Raw genomic sequence first — 20,220 nt, 5'->3', positions numbered from 1 at the left:
ATCACAGACACTTTTATTTATAGTGGCTTCGAAGAGCTTGGATTTATCCCATTACCACTTGGGTTGTACCCTCTCACTTGGCCTTCTAGGCTACTTGGGAGGTAGGCCATCTAAAAGGTAAAACACAAAGAGCATATTTTTCAAGACACAAAAGACACTTGTTAATTTTAAGAACCAAAATGAAGTGTTTGCTAAACTAAAGAAGACAAAGAATTGCAAATCCTTAAAATCAAGTCTTTTTTAAAGGTCCTGCACCAAACGTGTTAGTAGTTTTGAAGTAATACCCCTCCTGCAACCACACAAGTTAAGTAAATTTGTAGATCCAAAAAACTTTGTGAAATAAGGGCCTTCAACAAGACATTTTTCTCTTTTTTAAATAGCTGTACCACTTTGTTAGTTGGCTCAAAAGTGGTAACCCCCCCCCCCCAAAAAAAAAAAACCAATCTAAAAAACCCTAAATGAAAGCGAAAATGCAAAACTGAAAAGATAGATAAAACTATACCAAACACAAACATAGAAACATGTCATAGACGCAAAAAGATGAAACACAGACATGATTTCCAAATTTGAGACCTGTAAAATAGATAATAGAACATAGACCTGACTGAAACCTGCATAGACATGAGATCTAGACACAAACACAACAATACACCTCACAAACGTGATTCCAGAAACCTGTAGGTGCAAAAATGGACAAATAAAATCCTGCAAAACAAAAATGCAACAAAAGGCAATGTAAATGTAAAAAGAAAACAAAAACATGATTAGATACTTTGCAGATGCAACTATAGGATGACAGATATGAAAAAATAACAGAAAATAAAAAATGCAGAAAGATCAGTCGCAGACGCAAAAATAAACCGAGACGTGGCCAGATCCGTCACAGAAGTAGAAAAATACATAATCATCACAATGTTGAACCTGCAACTTTTAAAAACACAAAATATGAAAACAAGATGTCAAAATAAAAAGGGACAAGAGATCCACGGGGCATGCCAAAATGTATATGGTGAAAATGGATAGTGAAAACAACAATATTGAAAGACTAACAAAGATCTAACCACAAAACCCTAGCCTAATGATGAAAATAATCCACCATACACAAATGAAGATACCTAAGACCATGCAAACAAACAAAATAAACCAAATATACCATTCACATGTCTAGTAGGGTTTCAACTGCATTTCTTCCTATCTCCATTGATCTTGTTTGATATATTTTCTCTTAGATTTTATGTGTGCACAAGAGCTCAACAAAGAACGAAAAATGTAGTTGATAGCTTGATCGCAAGAAGGCTTAAGTCGGTCATTAGGGTTGATAATGAAGATGAGTATCCTCTTATATAGAAGACACTTTAGGAAATAGAGCGATAAGATTAAAAGGTGAAGAGGATAAATGATCGGGTAGGATTAAAGGATAGGTAGAGGAAATAATTAAATGATAAAGGGGGTACGTAAGAGAGGAATTAAGAGATGAGTGTCATGTGTCATGGGTAGAAAAGGATAATGAATTAATTAAATAAATAAAGAATTATTTAATTAATAGAGGAAGCAGGATCAATTAAATAAATAAAATATTTATTTAAATTAGAAAAAGGATAGAAAGGGATAAAGTGAATTAATTAAATAAATAAAGAATTATTTTATTAATAGAAGAATTAGGATCAAATAATTAAATAAATAAAAAATATTTATTTATTTAGAGAGGACAATTTTAGGTGTCTACAACAATAAGAATGCAAGCATGTCCTTGGGAAGAGGGAGGAGAGATTTTTCCAATGAGATCCAAACCCTACAAGGAGAAGGGGCAAGAAGCCACTTGCAACCTTAGCTCTTGTGCCGGAGAATGAATCAAATTATTATGCTGCTAACACTAATGACACTTTTTAACAATGGATAAGGAGTGTTTTTGAAGCAGTCACTGGTTAGGAGGGACCTCAAAGAGACCGGTCAACAAGAATAAACACAATAGAAATATAAGGACATGATGGAGGCAACGCAGAACAGATTGAATTATGACATAAAAACTGATTACAACCAACCGATAACAACTGGGTTACAGAAACCGACTCACAGGGCTGCTAAAAGATGCTCATAATACAGAACATGTCACAATCGAGACCTCAAATCCTAAGATCTATCTTCTATGCTCAGTCTAACTTCTTCATTACATTCTAATGCTCTATTAAAATGATTTATATGATCCAAGGGGATCTAGTTGACTTGAAAAGGGATCAAAACTTGAAGAACAAGACCTAACATGTAAAACCAACAAAGTCGGCCTCCGCCAAAGAAATTCCTCTATAAAATCCAAAGGATGAAGAGTAGATCAAGGGGAAAGGTTGGCCACATGCCAAGGAACATCAGAATCAATGATTAGGGATGTACAAGCTATGGAATGGATCTGGTAGATCATCAATACAAATAGGTCCAGGCAACCAGTAATAGGAAACTGTCAACCGGTAATAGGAAACAGTCTCAAAAACTGGTAGCGATAACTTGTTGAAAAATGATACAAATGCTCCCTGGTTTGGGAATAAGGAAGATGATCAAGTCTTCAAGTAAAATCCAACTCCAAGGGGTCAGGTGAGCCAAATCCGGGACACACAGAAAGAAATGTTGAAACTGCAAACAAAAAGAAAAATAGAAAGGAAATATTTTTGGTTGATGCAAGATTGGTATGAATTGGGGATGCTCCTGCATTAGACATCCGAGGTTGTTGAAAAATTGAGTCTCTCACTTTGTTGGGGTCAGAGGAAAACCAAGGTAGTCTACCTCTATCTGAGAAATCCAAGATGAATCTTCAATTGGTATGTCCTTCCACTTCATAAGGTACTCCTTATACTGATTGCTCTGGGTACTATGCCCAATCCTACTATACAAAATGTCTTCAATTTGATCTGGTTCCTTCCGGGGCAACTATTTTTCCAAGTCTGCAATATTTTCCTCACTGAATTCTGGTTCATGAGACAGGTGAAGATATGCAATGTTAAACATAGGTAAAATACTCAAACTTCCCGGTAACTCCACTTTATATGCATTCCCAGAACTGAACTTTCTCAAAATCCTACAAGGTCCAATTTTTTTCATCTACAATTTGTTATAAGTTCCAACTGGGAATCTTTCTTTTCTAAGATACACCATCACTTCATCGCCAACTTCAAATTCCTTATGTCTCCTCTTCTCATCTGCCTTCTCCTTATACTTGTTATTCATGTCCTCCAAATGTTTCTTAACTTGAATATGTAAGTCCTTCATGTGATCTATAAATTCTTCTGTCTTCACTTTTAATATCTCTTAATTCCAATATACCTATAGGATGTGCTCAGGTAACAATATCAAAAGGTGTTCTTCTAGTACTCATGTTTACTGAATTATATTAGGAAAACTCTGCTTGTGCAAGAATCAAATTCCAACTTCTGGTTTTATCTCCAACTAAACATCTCAACAAATTTCCCAAGCTTTGGTTAACTACTTCTGTCTGTCCATCAGTCTGTGGATGAAAATTAGAACTGAACTTCAAATCTATCTTCATCTTCTTCCAAAGTGTTCTCCAAAAATATCCAACAAACTTAGTGTCTCTATCTGAAACTATGCTCTTAGGTAATCCATGTAATCTCACCACTTCCTTGAAAAATAGGTCTGCTACATGTAATGCATATGATGTCTTCTTACAAGGTATGAAATGAGCCATCTTTGAGAATCTATCCACTACCACAAATATAGAGTCATTCCCTCTCGATGTTTTAGGCAATCCAAGTATGAAATTCATGCTTATATCCTCCCTAAGTCTTACTAGTATTGTCAAAGATTTATACAATCCCACATTCTGACTACTACCCTTTGCAACTTGACAAACTCTACAACTTTGCACATATTTTCTAACATCCTTATAAATTTGGGGCCAAAAGTAATGCTTACTCACTAATGCTACTATTTTGTCAATAATAAAATGTCCAGCTAATCCTCCACTGTGTTTATCTTTTATCAAATTCTCCCTCATCAAAATCTTAGGTATGCACAATTGAACTCCTTTTAATAACATCCCATCCTGAATGAAGTAACTCAACCACTTTCTTTTGTCTACTGTAATCGATTCTCTACATTCTTTCCAAGGTTCTGCAAAATCTAGGTCATCATCATACAAGATCTTCAATTCCTCAAATCCTATTGGTGTCACTATCGTCTCTGTCAACATATTCCTTCTCCTAGTCAATGCATCAACAACTTTGTTAGATTTCCCACTTCTATGCTTCAACATAAAGGTGTAACTCTACAAAAATTCTACCCATCTCATATGTCTTTGATTTAACTTACTCTGACTATTCAAATACTACAAAGCTTGATGATTTGTATACAACAAAAACTCCTTAGGAAATAGGTAATGTCTCCACTTCTTCAAGGCTTGAACTATGGCATAAAACTCCTGATCATACAGTGAATATCCTCTCCAGGAATCATTCAATTTCTCACTGAAATAAGCTACTACTCTCCCTTTGTGACTCAAGACTTCTCCTATTGTTGTTCCACTTGCATCACAATCCACTTGAAATACTTTAATGAAATCCAACAAAGCTAACACATGATACTCAGTCACTTTCCATTTCAATAGCTCAAATCTTTTGTTTTCTCCGTTGATCCACTTGAATTCCTTCTGATCTCCCCCTCATGGTCTCAGTCATCGAGTTACAAACTGAACTGAAATTTCTAATGAACTTCTGGTAGAAACTAGCCAATCCATGAAACGATCTTACCTCTCCAATGCTTTTCGGTGTAGGCCACTCAATAATTGCTTTTACTTTCTCAGGGTCCATCTTCGAATCATCCTCAAATATCACAAATCCCAAATAGACTAACTCATCCTTCATGAAAGTACACTTCTTAAGATTTACCAACAACTTTTATTCTCTCAGCCTTTGCAAAATTTATCTCAAATGCAACAAATGCTCCTCTTTTGTCTTACTAAAAATCAGAATGTCATCCAAATATACAATAACAAACTTACCCAATAATTTCTTCAATACCTCATTCATCAGCCTCATAAAAGTACTCGGTGCATTAGTTAACCCAAAAGGCATCACCAACCATTCATATAGTCCTTCATTTGTCTTGAATGTTGTCTTCAACTTATCTCCTTCTCTGATCCTGATTTAATGATATCCACTCTTCAAATCTATCTTTGTAAAGTATTTGGCTCTGCTCAAGTAGTCTATTATGTCATCAATCCTAGGAAAAGGAAACTAGTATTTCATTGTGATCATGTTTATTGCTTTGAAATCAGTACACATTCTCCATTCTCCTTTCTTCTTAGGTGCTAAAACTATTGGTACTACACAAGGGCTCAGACTTTCTCTAACCAAACCTTTCTTCAATAGCTTCTACACTTGTCTATTCAGTTCTTCATTCTCTACTGGTATCATCTGATGTGTGGCTTTGTTAGGCAAACTAGCTCTGAGAACTAGGTCCATGCAATGACTGATAATTCTCACAGGTGGCAATCCATCATGTACATTATCTGAAATGATGTCTTCATATTCTGTCTATAAATCTTTTATCTCTTCCAATTATTCCTTTTCATGCTCTAGATTCTCAGTCTTCCGAGGAACTAAGGCAAAACACACATTCTCATGTCTCAATCCATCCAGGAATTTTCTTCCATCCACCAAACAGATTTTAGCATTCATACAGACTTCACTCTTCAAAGGTTCCTCCAAGGGAAACAAGGTTTGCTTCATCCCATTGGCCACAATAGTGCATGCATTCTTCCTCCCATCATGTATTGCTTGTCTATCAAACTGCCAAGGTCTACCCAACAAAAGATGACAAATATCCATAGGCATAATATCACACACAACTTCATCATGATAATTCCCAATTTTGAATTTCACCAAACATTGCTCACTTACTAAAAACTTATGTTCATCTTGAACTCATGCTATCTGATAAGGCTTAGGGTGCTTCAATCTTTCCAAATTCAACTTATTCACCATCTCTTCTAAAACAATATTTTCTGAACTACCACTATTAATAACAACTTTACAACACTTACTGGATACCTTACATCTAGTCTTGAACAAATTATTCCTCTGCAAGGGCTCTTCATCTCTCCCGGTATGACACAAATATCTCCTCATCATCAATAGTTCTCCATCTTCTGGTTTATTATCTCATCCGGTGGGGTTTTCTTCCACCACTACTGCTCTTTCAGTATTCTCTATCTTCTTACACTCAAAACATGATGTCCTTATCCTCCACACTTAAAGAAAGTTCATGTAAACACTCTCTTGTCTTGTCTTCCAAAATTCTCATTCTGGTAGCCATCCGATTCTCTCTTTTGGTAGAAATTTTCATCATACTTTCGGTATGAATTACTTTCTTTGTTTACTTCTTTGTCCTTTTTTCGATCTGTACAGGTTCCTCTACCTTTGGTATATCCTCTTCCTCCTTGAAATCTTCCTCTGGAAAACCTACAACCTCTGCCTCTCTACCTCTGCTCATGTCTTTTGTTTAGTTTCTCTTTTGTCTTCAGGGCATATTGGTAAGCCTCTTCAACACTGTATAATTTGATCAAACCGAGTTCATCTTGTATGGACACTCGTAATCCATTCAAATATCTTGCAACTTGTTAAACTTCATCATCAACATATCCAGATTTGATATTCAACTTATAAAATGCTTCGATGTATTCCTTCACACTAGATTTCATCTGTCTCAAATTATACAACTTTCGGAATAGATTCACTTGATAATCAACTGGCATAAAATTTGATTTCAACTTAGCAATCATCTGATCCCATGTCTTGATCTTCTCTTTACCTCTTCTCTATCTATCAACCTACAAATGCTCCAACCAAAGAGATGCATGATGTTTCAACCAGGTACATGCATATTTCACCTTCCTTTCTTCTGCAGTATTTTTAAAATCAAAATATTTCTCCATCTCCAAGATCCAATCAATCAATTCATCTGAATCCAACTTTCCAGCATATTTCGATGGGGTAAAATGAGGTTTAGTATTCGCCCTACTCAAAACCCTCAAAAACCTTTCTTCATCTAGATCAACCACTATGGGTTTACTTGTATTGTCAGGGCTTCTTCTCCTTCATCCTCGCTTACATCTTCAATGTGTCGGCCTATTCTCTAGGTTGTTTCCACGGCTTCCAACCACACTACTATTCCTCACAACATTTCCATCACAGCAAGGTCTGCATTCCCACACACTCCACCATTCCTAGTTCCTCTTTGCACCATCTTTATGCCACTCCTCTGCAGCTACAGGTCAGATCCACAAGTTGCTACCCTACAATAAAATTCTTAGGACACACAATCCCTAGAATGAAACTCACTTTGATACCACTTGAAGCAGTCACTGGTTAGAAGGGACCTCAAAGAGATCAATCAAGACTGGTCAGCAATAGTAAAGACAATGAAAACACAAGGACATGATAGAGGAAATGCAGAACAAATTAAATTATAACATGAAAACTAATTACAACCAACCGGTAACAACCAGGTTATAGAAACTAGCTCATAAGCCTGCTAAAACATGCTCAAAATACAAAACAAGCCACAACCGGGACCTCAAATATTAAGGTCTATCTTCTATACTCAGTCTAACTTCTTCATTACATTTAATTCTCTATTACAATGATTTATACGATCCAAGGGGATCCGGTCAACCCAAAAAGGGATCAAAACCTGGAGAACAAGACCCAATGAGCAAAACCAACAAGGTCAGCCTCTGCTAAAGAAATTCCTCCAGAAAATCCAAAGGATGAAGAGTAGATTATGAAGAAAGGTCGGCCACATGCCAAGGAACATCAAAATCAATGATTAGGGCTCTGCAAGCTACGAAAGGGATCTGGTATATCATCAATGCAAATGGGTCTAGGCAACCAGTAACAAGAAACTATCAACCAGTAATAGGAAACTGTCTCAAAAACCGGTAGTGATAACTTTCTGTAAAATTATCCAAATGCCATGGTTTGGGAATAAGGAAGATGATCAAGTCTTCAAGTAAAATCTAGCTCCACGGGTTCTGATGAGCCAAATATGGGGCACAGAGAAAGAAATGTTGAAACAGCAAACAAAAAGCAAAACAATAAGGAATATTTTTGGTTGATACAAGAATGTTATGAACTGGGGATGCCCTTGTATTAGTTTTTCCATGGTTTGCCAAATATTTACCACTAAATCCCCCCCACAAGCACCTGAATGTGCCTCCTCAAGAGCAATCAAGATCTTGGTTTTGTTGAGACAATGAATGAGAAGACCATTATAACCTCTTCTATGAAGGACATTAGAAAGGATAATGTATCTTGTAAACTTACAAATTCTAGCTCTAGCAATCTTACTTCTAAAATCTAGAAAGGTACCATTAGTCAAATATCATGAGATATGAGAGTACCATTCATCAGAATCTAAAACATAACAACAAGATACGTCACTATAATTATTAGTAATAGCTGGTGAAGAAAGGTTGTGAATCGTGAAGTGATATTCTATCAAAGAATCTTCAGGGGAAATGAGGGAAATTGTGCTTGCCATCACATTTGCATGTCAATTATCATTTCAAGGAACATGTTCCATGGTGTAAGAAGTGAACTTTTCTAACAATGATATGGCTAAGTCATGGTACTATGATAATTTGTCTTGTTTAACTTGATAAGTTCCTGTAACTTGTCTTATAGTCAATTGTTCAAGTCACCATATATATGTAAATGTTGGATATTCAAAGATAAAGCCTCTTTAAAACCAACAATAAGGGCTTCATATTGAACAATGTTATTAATACAAAGGAAATTGAGATGATGGGATAGGGGGATAGGTTTCCCTAAAGGAGGTATTAAAATAACACCTGCTCCTCGACTAGTTCGACACTTAGACCCATCAAAGTACAATTCCCAATTCCTATCAACATCAATACGGAGAACGAAACCATTAGGAAAGGATTCTAGATTAGGTAAGGTGAGAGGAGAAGGTGCATCAGCTAAATGGTTGGTTAAATCTTGTCCTTTAATCACTTTTTTAGAATCAAATTTTAGGTCAAATTATGTTAACATCATAAACTATTTCACAAAGTGTCCCAAAAGATCAATTCTAGAAAATAGATGTTTTAGAGGATCAAATTTGATGATGACATGAGTCTTAACATTGACAAGATAATGTCTTAACTTTTGAGTTGCAAAAACAAGAGAAAGTCATTTTCTTTCTATTGCAGTATATTTGATCTCATAATCGAGTAAAGTGTGACTTATATAATAAACTAAACATTCTTTACCTTCACTATTATGTTGTGCCAATAAAGCTACAAGAGCCTGAGATGAAGCGATTGTGTATAAAAGGAAATGTTGAGTAGAAACAAAAGGTTGCAAAATAGGAGGATTAGCCAAATAAGTTTTGAGATCCTTAAAAGCTTGTTGACAGTCAATATTCCATCAAAACGTGGTATCTTTCCTAAGAAATTGAGTAAAAAGGTAAGTCCAATCCACAAGTTGTAAAACAAACCTATGAATAGCTTGTATTTTTCCTTGCAAACTTCTCAATTAAAAGATTTTTTGAGGAGGTGGCATGTTGACTATAGCATCTATTTTTTTTGTATCCACCTTAATACCATGATGCAATAATATGAAGCCTAAAAATGTTCCACTATCTACACCAAAAACACATTTTTGAGGGTTCAAGTGCATGTTGTATTTACAGATTCTTTCAAAGATTTTATGAAGGATCTTAACATGGTGTTAATGAGATATAGACTTCCCTAAGATGTCATCAATGTAATATTCTAAGATTTTATACATGTCGTCATGAAAGATGAGGGTCATAGCACATTGATAGGTAGTACCTACATTTTTCAACCCAAAAGGCATCATAACCCAACAAAATGTACCCCAAGGAGTAGTAGAAGCAATTTTAAATTGATCTTAAGGATTAATAAAGATTTGATTGTATCTGGAGAAACCATTCATGAAGGACAACAAAGTATGACCAGCAGTAGAATCTACTATCGTATCAATGTTTAGAAGCAAAAAACCATCTTTTAAAGAATCTTTATTGAGATCTCAAAAATTAGTGCACATATTAATCTTATTATCGGGTTTAGCAACGACAACAATATTTGAAATCCAAGGATAATAATAAATAGAGTAAATGAAGCCATCATCTAAGAGTTTTTCAATTTCATCTTTGAGAAGCACAACTATTTTGGGATTCATTTTTTCTAATTTTCTTCTTCATGGGTTTAGCATCGTGAATCAATACAATGTTATGAGTGACCAATTTAGGATCAATGCTAGTCATGTCAAAATACATCCAAGAAAAGATTTTAAGGAATTCATGTAATAATATAGAATATTCTCTCTGTTCCTCGTCAATTAAACACTTCATGATCTTTATGATCTTTTCTTCATTAGAAGGATCCATTTTAACATCAACGGTATCACTCACAAGAAGATTTCTTTGTTGGGGAACATCCAATGGTGGAGGAAATTTATGTGTCTTATCATCATTATCGTTATCTATTTCAGTGTCTTTCCCAAAGTATGCCTCAACATTTAAACAATAATAAATTCTACGATTATGGTGACATTGAGGAAGATTATCATAAGATCCTAAAAACTTAGCCAATGAATCATCAATAGAGAAGACATCTAGGGGAGATTGATAAGAATTAGAGCCAATGTATTTAGGATGTATTAATGAAAGTGAATTAGAGGATAAGATGACTTTAACATTAAGGGATGTTCACTTAAAGGCTTTGGTGGGTTTAAGGGGATAATATCCAAGTCCAAAAGATTCTTTACGAATGTTATTCTCTAAAGGAATATTTATCCCTTGTTCTTGTGCACCACAACCATTGTCATTATATCCACTTTTAGCTAAGATGTGAAATCCAGGATCATAAAGAGAGACCATTTCATTAAGTGAAGGTGGGGCTTCATATGTCTAAATGTCATCATTAGTTGAAGTAGAAGGGGTAGAAAAATGTTTAGAAGTAGCCAAAAAGTTGTTACTAAGTTGTTTGGACAAAGTGGGTTGTTTTTTAGGTTTGTCTATATATTCCTCCTTTTCAAACTTAGGTTCTCTCGGAGGGACTTTATATTCTCCTACAAAAGAAGGTGTAAAGTCTAAAGACCCCCAATCATCACCTAAAAGAACTTATTTTGGTGAAGAAGTACCTTTGGGAGAGACTGGTGGTTCAATATGATTTGAAGAATAATTAGGAGTACTTGAAGAAATAGGAGTACTTGGAGATGTAGCAGTATTAGAAGAAGAATCATAAGTAATTAAAGAATCCTTAGAAGATGAGGTTTACAAACAATCTTATAAATTGGTATCAACAAAAAAACTATACATCTTATTGTTGTAAATGAACTTAATTTGCCTATGCAAAGTTGAAGGAACAACTTGCATACAATGAATCCAAAGTCTTCCTAATAAAAGATTGTAAGTGAGGGTATCAAGAATGACATGGATAGGTGTAGGTAAAATAACAAGTCTCACATTAATAGGCAAGGTTATAGTACCTAAAGAAGATATAGCCATATTATCAAAGTCATGAATAGTGAGAGAATATAACTTAATAAGAAGAGTGTCCACCTTGATCTCATGCAATATATTAATGCTATAGATATTAAGTCTATAAGCATTATTAACAAGAGTTTGTCTTATAGAATTACCATTAATAAGGACAATGATTATGAGAGGATCATATTGGTATTGAACCTTATGAGAGGGTAATTCATCTTGTGTGAATATAATTTGAACTTTAGGGGTGGTCATGGAGTCAATCAAAGAAGCCACATTATTAAGTGTCATTGTGTGTGGGACATCTAAAGTATTTAAAGCATCTTGTAACATTCCATGATGCATGGATGGATTTTGAATTAAACCCCAAAGAGATATCTTGGTAGGGGTTGCTTTAAGTTGTTCAATAAGATCATACTCCTTACCAAGAGTTTGTGAGATATGAGGTGCTTGTATAAAAATAGGTTGGGAAGTAGAAAGTGAAGAAGGGATAACCAAAGGAGGATTAGGTTGCCTATTATTTCTTGTATTATATGTGTGAGAAACTAAATTATAACTCTCTCAAGTAATCTATTAGAATACTCATAAGGACTCTTAGTGGAATAATTGGTTTATTAGGGGTGAAAAAGGCATCATTACTATAACCACCTTGAAGCATAAAGAGAGGTTTGTTGAGGGGTTGTGAAGTTGGAGAAGGAAAAACACCTTAAATTGAAAGAATGGGTTTAATAAGAGGTGTTTGAAAGTTATTCTCATTCACATTTATCATATTAATCAATCTCTTAGATGTGTAATCATTGTTTCAAGAAGTTGTAGTAGACATGAAATCATTAAGAGCATCTTCCAACATAGCATGGTCATGAATACTATATGATTTGTGTTTATATTCAAAAGTAGAAAAATCATCATAGAGAGGATTGTTATAAGCCACCATGATACTAGATTTGGAGGATGATTTCATAGGAATGACTTTATGGGAAGAGTCATTCAAATTATTTCCATCATCACTATGAAATGGCATAGTAACTATGTTGATTAGTTTTTGGCAAAATATTGGTTTAGAAGGTTTGGGATAAAGAAAATCATCAACATCCTCATCCAATTATTCCTTAATAAACATATAATTATCACAAGAAAATGCATCATCATATGAATGAAAATCTTGTAAATAAAGATCCGATATTTTTTAAACAAAAAGTGCATATAAAGCCTAAAAACACACAATGCATATAACAATTTTTTTGAGATTTTTATGGTTTTGATTAAAAGAAAGCATGCAATTACTACATAAAATTAGAAATTCAAAATTTAAGAAAGTCTAGCACAAAAATTAGCCAAGATGTAAGCACGTCGGGCTCACCAAATTATGTTGGGTGAAGATGGAATTGGGTAGACTAAGACCTAATCCCACTCTCATTCACACATTGGAATACAAAAGAGCCTAAGGAATTGATTCACTTTGACTTCCTCTTGTGAAAGAGTGTCAAGGAATAATTTTAGAGTTTTTATTCCTTTACTTCTATGAAGGAAATGAATCAATTGTAAAGTAATGATAAACTAAACTAATTAAATGTACATGTAGATAACTATATTAATGACAATAACAGAAAAATGCAAAACTAAAACTAAGATATAGACCACAGATATAACCAAGGAATTCTGATGTGTACTTGATATAAAAAATAGGTTATGATTGAGTAGGACCAGGGTGTTGGGTGCTCTGGTCCCTATTGCAAAACTGAGTTGAGAATCTGGAATATGCAAATTGAAGTTCTGAAGATCTAAACTACCAAAATTTGTCACAAGATGCAGAGGACTAGGGAATTGGGCATTCTGGTCCTAGAGATAAGAGACCTGCTTTTGGATTTGAGACTATCCCTATTAATTCTGGCTTCTCAAAAGTTTGCAGCTCTGTTGGAAACTTGTAAATGTACCTGCAAGATGGAAAAGGGTGTATGGGTGGCTATACAAGGTTTTTCCTTAGTCAAACCCCTTGTTTTCACCTCCACAAATAGCCAATAAAGTATTGAAAAGTGTGTTCTCTATAATCTCATGTGTTTGTAAGATCCTAGTGAGTTAGAATGCAAAGCTAGAGTTTTACTCTACGCTTGGACTAAAAAACCCCTAAATGAACATAATGTAAATGCTTCAAATCACAAATACAATATCGATCTAACGCAATAATGTAAATCTGAAAATGAATGATGTGAAACTCACATAGAGATATGAAAATAACATGAAACCATACCAAACCCTAAGGGAGAGGTACAATCCAATCAATAGTCTGTGATCTCCCTATTATTGTTCAATATCTCCTAAGCTTCAATTGATAATGAAAAGGTTAATAAATACTTAATGAATGTTTCAATTAAATGTTGATAGTATACTCCACATAAAACCTTCACTTTCACTTCATAAGAGGCTCCTTCAATTGCTAGAGAATGGATCCTTCAAATGAGGAAAGAAAAGGTTATATATATGAAACCCTATATTTATTTCTTATCATAGGCCGACCTAGAATTGATAAAATTTGGCACAAAGATAGATTTAAATATTATAATATTGCAAAATTAAGATCCAACAATTTGGGGAGAAAATGTCAAGATATTGTAATTAGAAAGTCAAATCCAGCTCGATGTGTCAATCAAAGGTGTTTAGATATGAAAAAATGAGTCTTGAAGGTCACAATAGGACTTTATTAGGGTTTAATTTAATTAATTAATTAAAGATGATGAAATAAAAAGGGGCACGTTTAGGTTTAAGGGCCCAATTTTATAAGGTGTGGAATGATGAGAGAGGATTTTAAATTTAATTAAATTAATAATTAAATGATTAAAGGAATTTTAAAATGCAAATGCAACACATAAAGGTGGGTGCTAACCTAAGCGTGAAATTGGACAACCCTAATTAAGGGTATAAAATTTACGACACTACAGAATCAAGGAACACAAAACCATGAAAGGGAAAGAAATGATATCTTGGATAACATTACATCAGTGATCAATGAGGGGGATAATGCTGAACTATACAAAAGTATAACTAAGGAGGAGGCTGGAATTGCAACATTTCATTTAGGCTTAGACAAAGCTCGAAGACTAGACGAGTTCCATCCTAAATTCTATCAGTTATTATGGGATGTCACCAGAGAAGATTTATATAAGGTAGTTGAAGAATCCAAGAAAAAGACCACAATATTGGGTGCCCTGAATCACACATTCCTTTCCTTGGTCCCTAAAAAAGAAAGATGCAATTTACATGAGTGATTACCGACCTATTTCTTTGTGCAATACAATATATGAAGTGATAACCAAGATGATTGGTTATCAGCTAAAGAAGCTATCGAACAAAATTATATTAGAGGAACAGAGTGGCTTCTCACTTGGAAGATCAATTATTGAAGGAATAATTGTATCTCATGAAGCTATACACAGTTAGGAAAACCAAATCACCTAGCATGGTGATAAAACTAGATATATTGAAAGATTATGATCTCATGGATAGGCATTTTTTACTATCTATTCTAAAGAAGTTTGGATTTGACAGTAAGAGGATTGAATGGGTCAATAGTTGCATCAAAGCACCAAAGTTCTTTGTGCTTGTGAATGGAGTGGCACATGGTTTTTTTTAATAAGAAGAGGGTAATTATAGAGGGGATCCCTTTGTTAGGTCCCAGAGACAACTAAGAGGGGGGGGTGAATCAGTTGTCCAATAAATTCAAACCAAAACTTAATGCTTAATGCTTAATGCCGGTAAACTAAACTTTATGTCGGTAGACAGTTTTATCAGATAATTACAGTACCTATAAAGAATAATGCATGAAACAGAAAGACAATAACATCCACAACACATAACACAAATATTTGTACGTGGAAACCCTGTAAGGGGAAAAACCATGGTGGGAAGCCTTACCCGCAATCAAATGATACTACTGCAGATAGTATGTGTATACAATATGGAGTATGCACATGCAGAAAGGCCAGCTACCTAGAGCTCACTACTCTATCACAAAATGGGAGTCACACTGACTACAATTGGATGGTTAAATCCAATGATAATTTACTACATAAAATAGCATCTTCATATGCTGGATTCAGTACTAGTTAAGCTCTGATTATCTTCTCAAAACCTTCCTTCAGTCTTCAAATGATATCTTCATGTATAGCTCTGCTTATTTTCACATATACCTTATTACAATCCTTTTTCCTATCGCATTTCAATCTCACAATTGAGATCTTATATATATACCGAAAGCTAAGACCAAATGTGTAGGTCGGCTTACAAAGAATATTACAATAAAATCAATTACAAATAAATCGATATCTGATACATCATGTCGGCTCAATGTATTTACAATAATATTAAATTATCTCCATAACGTATCATGCTAATCTAGAATAGATATGCTTGTCGGTGCATAACCTGTACCTATTTGCTGATAATAGCAAATATGCAAACCCGAATAGACCAATAAACAAATCACTAAAACTAAGTGGTCAAATAATGTCTTTGACATAACCAAGTAGTCTCCAAGTCATTCCAAGTGCCAGTGAACAATATAACCTGTTGGTGAACCAAATATCGGTGACTATGCATAAGTCTTTGACTTGCTGGTGGACAAAACCAAAGATCTCCAAGTGCTGATAAGTGTTAACAAGTGTTGACAAGTGTTGACATCAATGAAAAAACCATATCAACATATCCAAAATACCAACAATCTCCCGCTTTGGTATTGATGGCAACACAAGATGGAAAAACCATCAAAGTGCCAAAACAGAAATGCCACAAACCAAAAACCAACAATCTCCCAAAGAGATCATTAACCAAAGTTCAAAATACATAATGTCTCCCCTAGGATTAATCTCTCCAAAATGTTTTTCCATAATATCTCTCCCCCTTTGATATCAAATGCCAAAGCAATACAAAAACCAGATTCGAATACAAAATACCAACTCATTACAAAACACCAATTCATCCAACAACTCCCCCTGAGAAGTAGCTCTCCTCATCAAAGCCAGAATACAAGATTTCTCTGTTAATTTTGTCAGTTGATGACAAACATCAACTGTCTAAGTTTCTACCGATAGGGGTAGAACTCCAAGCTTCTCTCTGAGATATTCAAAAGTTTCCTTAGGCAAAGGCTTTGTAAAAATATCTGCAATCTGCTCTTTAGTATTCACAAAAACCAATTTCACTTGTTTTGCTTCAACATTCTCTTTCAGAAAATTGAATTTGATAGAAACATGTTTAGTTTTAGAGTGAAATATTGGATTCTTAGATATATCAATTGATGCCATATTATCACAGTAAAGAGTTATAGGTTCCTTGCATTTTACCTTTATATCCTTCAACATTTGTTTAATCCATAATACCTGTGTACAATTAGTTGTTGCTGCAACATATTCTGATTCTGCTATTGATAAACTTGTACAACTCTATTTCTTGCTCAACCATGAAATTAGTCTTCTACCAAGAAAAAATGCTCTGTCGGTGGTGCTTTTTCTGTCATCTACATCTCTTGCCCAATTAGCATCTGTGTATTCACATAAATCAAAATTTTCATCTCTAGGATACCATAAACCAAGATTTGTAGTGCCTTGTAGATACTGGAAAATCCTTTTTACTACTGATTCATGATTTTCTTTAGGATTACTCTGAAATCTTGAAACAATACATACTGCATTCATAATATCAAGTCTTGTTTGTGTCAAATACAATAAACCTCCTATCATAGACTTGTATCTAGTCGGATTAACAGGTGTTGATTCATCCCTCAAAGATAATTTATCAGTTGTAGTCATATGTGTGCTTACTGGTTTAGAGTTTTCCATGCCAATTTTATTGAGTAACTCTTTCAAATACTTATATTTACATAAGAATATACCTTTATCAGTCTGTGAAATCTGCAATCCTAAAAAGAATTTTATCTCTCTAATCATAGACATTTCAAATTCTTGTTGCATTTTATTAGAAAAGTCTTTACACAATCCATCTTCTCCTCCAAAGATTATATCATCAACAAAAACTTCTATAACCAAGATGTTATCATTAGTCACTTTGTAATATAGATTGTTGTCAACATTACCTTTAGTGTATCCAAGCTTCAAAAGATATTTGTCCAATCTAGCATACCAAGCTCTAGGAGCTTGCTTTAGTCCATATAAAGCTTTCCTTAACCTGCAAACCATATCTTTGTCATCTGTCAAAGAAAATCCATCAGATTGTTCAATGTAAACTTCTTCTTCAAGATTTCCATTTAGAAATGCACATTTAACATCCATTTGATACACTTTATAGTTCTTGTAAGTTGCAAAAGACAATAAAAGTTTGATTGCCTCAATTCTAGCTACCGGTGTAAAGGTTTCATTGTAATCAATTCCTTCTTTCTGAGAATATCCCTTACACACTAATCCTGCTTTGTTTCTATTTACCTTACCATCTTCATTAAGTTTATTTCTGAATACCCATTTAGTTCCAATTACATTTTTTTCTTTAGGGCGGGGAACTAATGACCAAGTGTTAATCCTTTCAATTTGTTCCAATTCATCTTCCATAGCTTTAATCCAATATTTATCTTCACATGCCTCATTAATAGTTGTAGGTTCAATTTGAGAAATAAGACATACCTCTTCATTTGCCAATCTTCCTCTAGTCATAACTCCTTGATACTTATTTCCAATTATTTGATCTTCAGAATGATTCAATCTTACATACCTGGGTGTTTTTACTTGTTGATGTTCTTCAGTGACTGTTGAATGCTCAAATGATGTCGGTGTAACTAGATCAACATTCTATACGGATGTACTCATAATAGGTTCATTTATGATTATCTCTAGTGCCAGTTCAGAATCTATGTACCTTGAATTTCCTCTAAACTGTTCACCAATATTCAAATTTGCACTCTCAACAATTTTCTGCAATCTTTTGTTAAAACATCTTGTAGACACCTAAAAATGGTCAACGCTTGCGGAGTCATACTTTAACATTTGCGCATTGCCTCATTTTAGGTTTTTGCGTCGCATTAACATTTCTCCTATGTCACGCACTTGGTCTTTATCATTTGCGAACATCGAGTCATTCTTCTACATTCTTCAATCATCTCGTCCTCAAATTTGGTCTTGTCGACAACATTATCCAATCATGATTTTGATCGAACTTATCTTGTTGCATCAATGTGCGTGCTAATTTGTCATCATTTTGGACATCGTCAATCCTAATTATGGTTTTGTCCTCCTGTCAATCTTGCGATCGATTTGTCATCAATCATTGCTCTCTTATCAATCTTATCATCAATCTTATCATTTTGGACATCGTCAATCCTAATTAGGGTTTTGTCCTCTTTTCAATCTTATCATCTGATGATCGGTTTATCAATCTTGTCGTTTTACGATCGATTTGTCATCGATCGTTGTCATGTTCGATCTTGTCATTTGCGATCGATTTATCATCGATCGTGGTCATTTTCAATCCTGTCGTTTTGCAATATATTCTATCATCGATCATTGTCCTCTTATCAATTTTGTCATTTTGCGACCGATTTGTCATCGATCGTTGTCTGTCTCAATTATGTCAATTTGGATCAATTTGTCATTGTTCCTCATCAATTGGCACATTTCTCAATCAAATCATTTTGTCGCACTGGTCATTTATCAATTCAAAATCATGACATTAATTATCTTCAATCAAGACCTAATTGTCATTTTCGCATTTCTAATTCGTCTTCTAAGGTTTTTTGATTTATTCATTTAACCTAATTTGTCATTTCTTCTTCTAGGGTTACTAAATTATTTATTAATCCTAAGTTACAATTAAATCTTTATTTAATTGGCTAATTATTCTTCCTCTTGTAAATTAATTAATAAATGACAAATTATTAATTAATTTACCTAATTTCTTCTAGTTCCTAATTTCCTATTTTTCCATCAATTTCTAATTCCTAATTGTCATCAATTTCAATTTTCTAATTTTCTTAATTTCCTAAATTCAATTTCCTCCTATTTCTCTCCTAAATTTATGGAAATGACATAGAAATTTGTCATAAATTGTCATAAATTCTTGACATAGAAATTTGTCATAGAATTTATCATAAATTGTCATAAATTCTTGACATAGAAATTTGTCATAGAATTGTCATAAGCCTTGCATAGCAATTTGTCATAGATATGTCATAATTTTGCTATTCTTGATTTGAATTTCCATTCAAATCACTATCATGCTAATTTGTTCATTTCTCCAATTTCTCTATAAATTGGATGATTTTCAATCAAAGCTAATCCGAATCTTTAATCAAACTATCGAACTTATGCTTCTAGTACTCTTGAGCTTTTCATCAATCTTGCTTTCAATTGTGTGTGCACTTGTAGGTGAGATCCACAAATCCATTGAAGAGGAAAGAACAACAATGGAGCCGCATGGAAGGAGCATTCAATTCTGCATTTGGTTTGCATAATCTTTCATTTTGAATGCTTTGTTTTCATATCTCTATTGAGTGTGCTTAGGATTAGGTTCATTTGCAATGAGTGCTCTCATGATTGAGTTATCATGTCTTGTGTTTTGATTGATCTACTTATCTTGTGATGATTCCTAATTTCTACGCTACATTAATTGGTGAACCTGACGTGAATACTAACCTTCTAACCCCTTTACTGTGTTTTGGAGTGCTTCTAAGTTGATTTTGCAAGTCAAAAACCCAAAAAC

The sequence above is a fragment of the Cryptomeria japonica genome, chromosome 2 (genome assembly GCF_030272615.1).
Source record: "Cryptomeria japonica chromosome 2, Sugi_1.0, whole genome shotgun sequence".
Classification (NCBI taxonomy): Eukaryota; Viridiplantae; Streptophyta; class Pinopsida; order Cupressales; family Cupressaceae; genus Cryptomeria; species Cryptomeria japonica.
Note: the sequence above shows the minus strand (reverse complement) of the source record.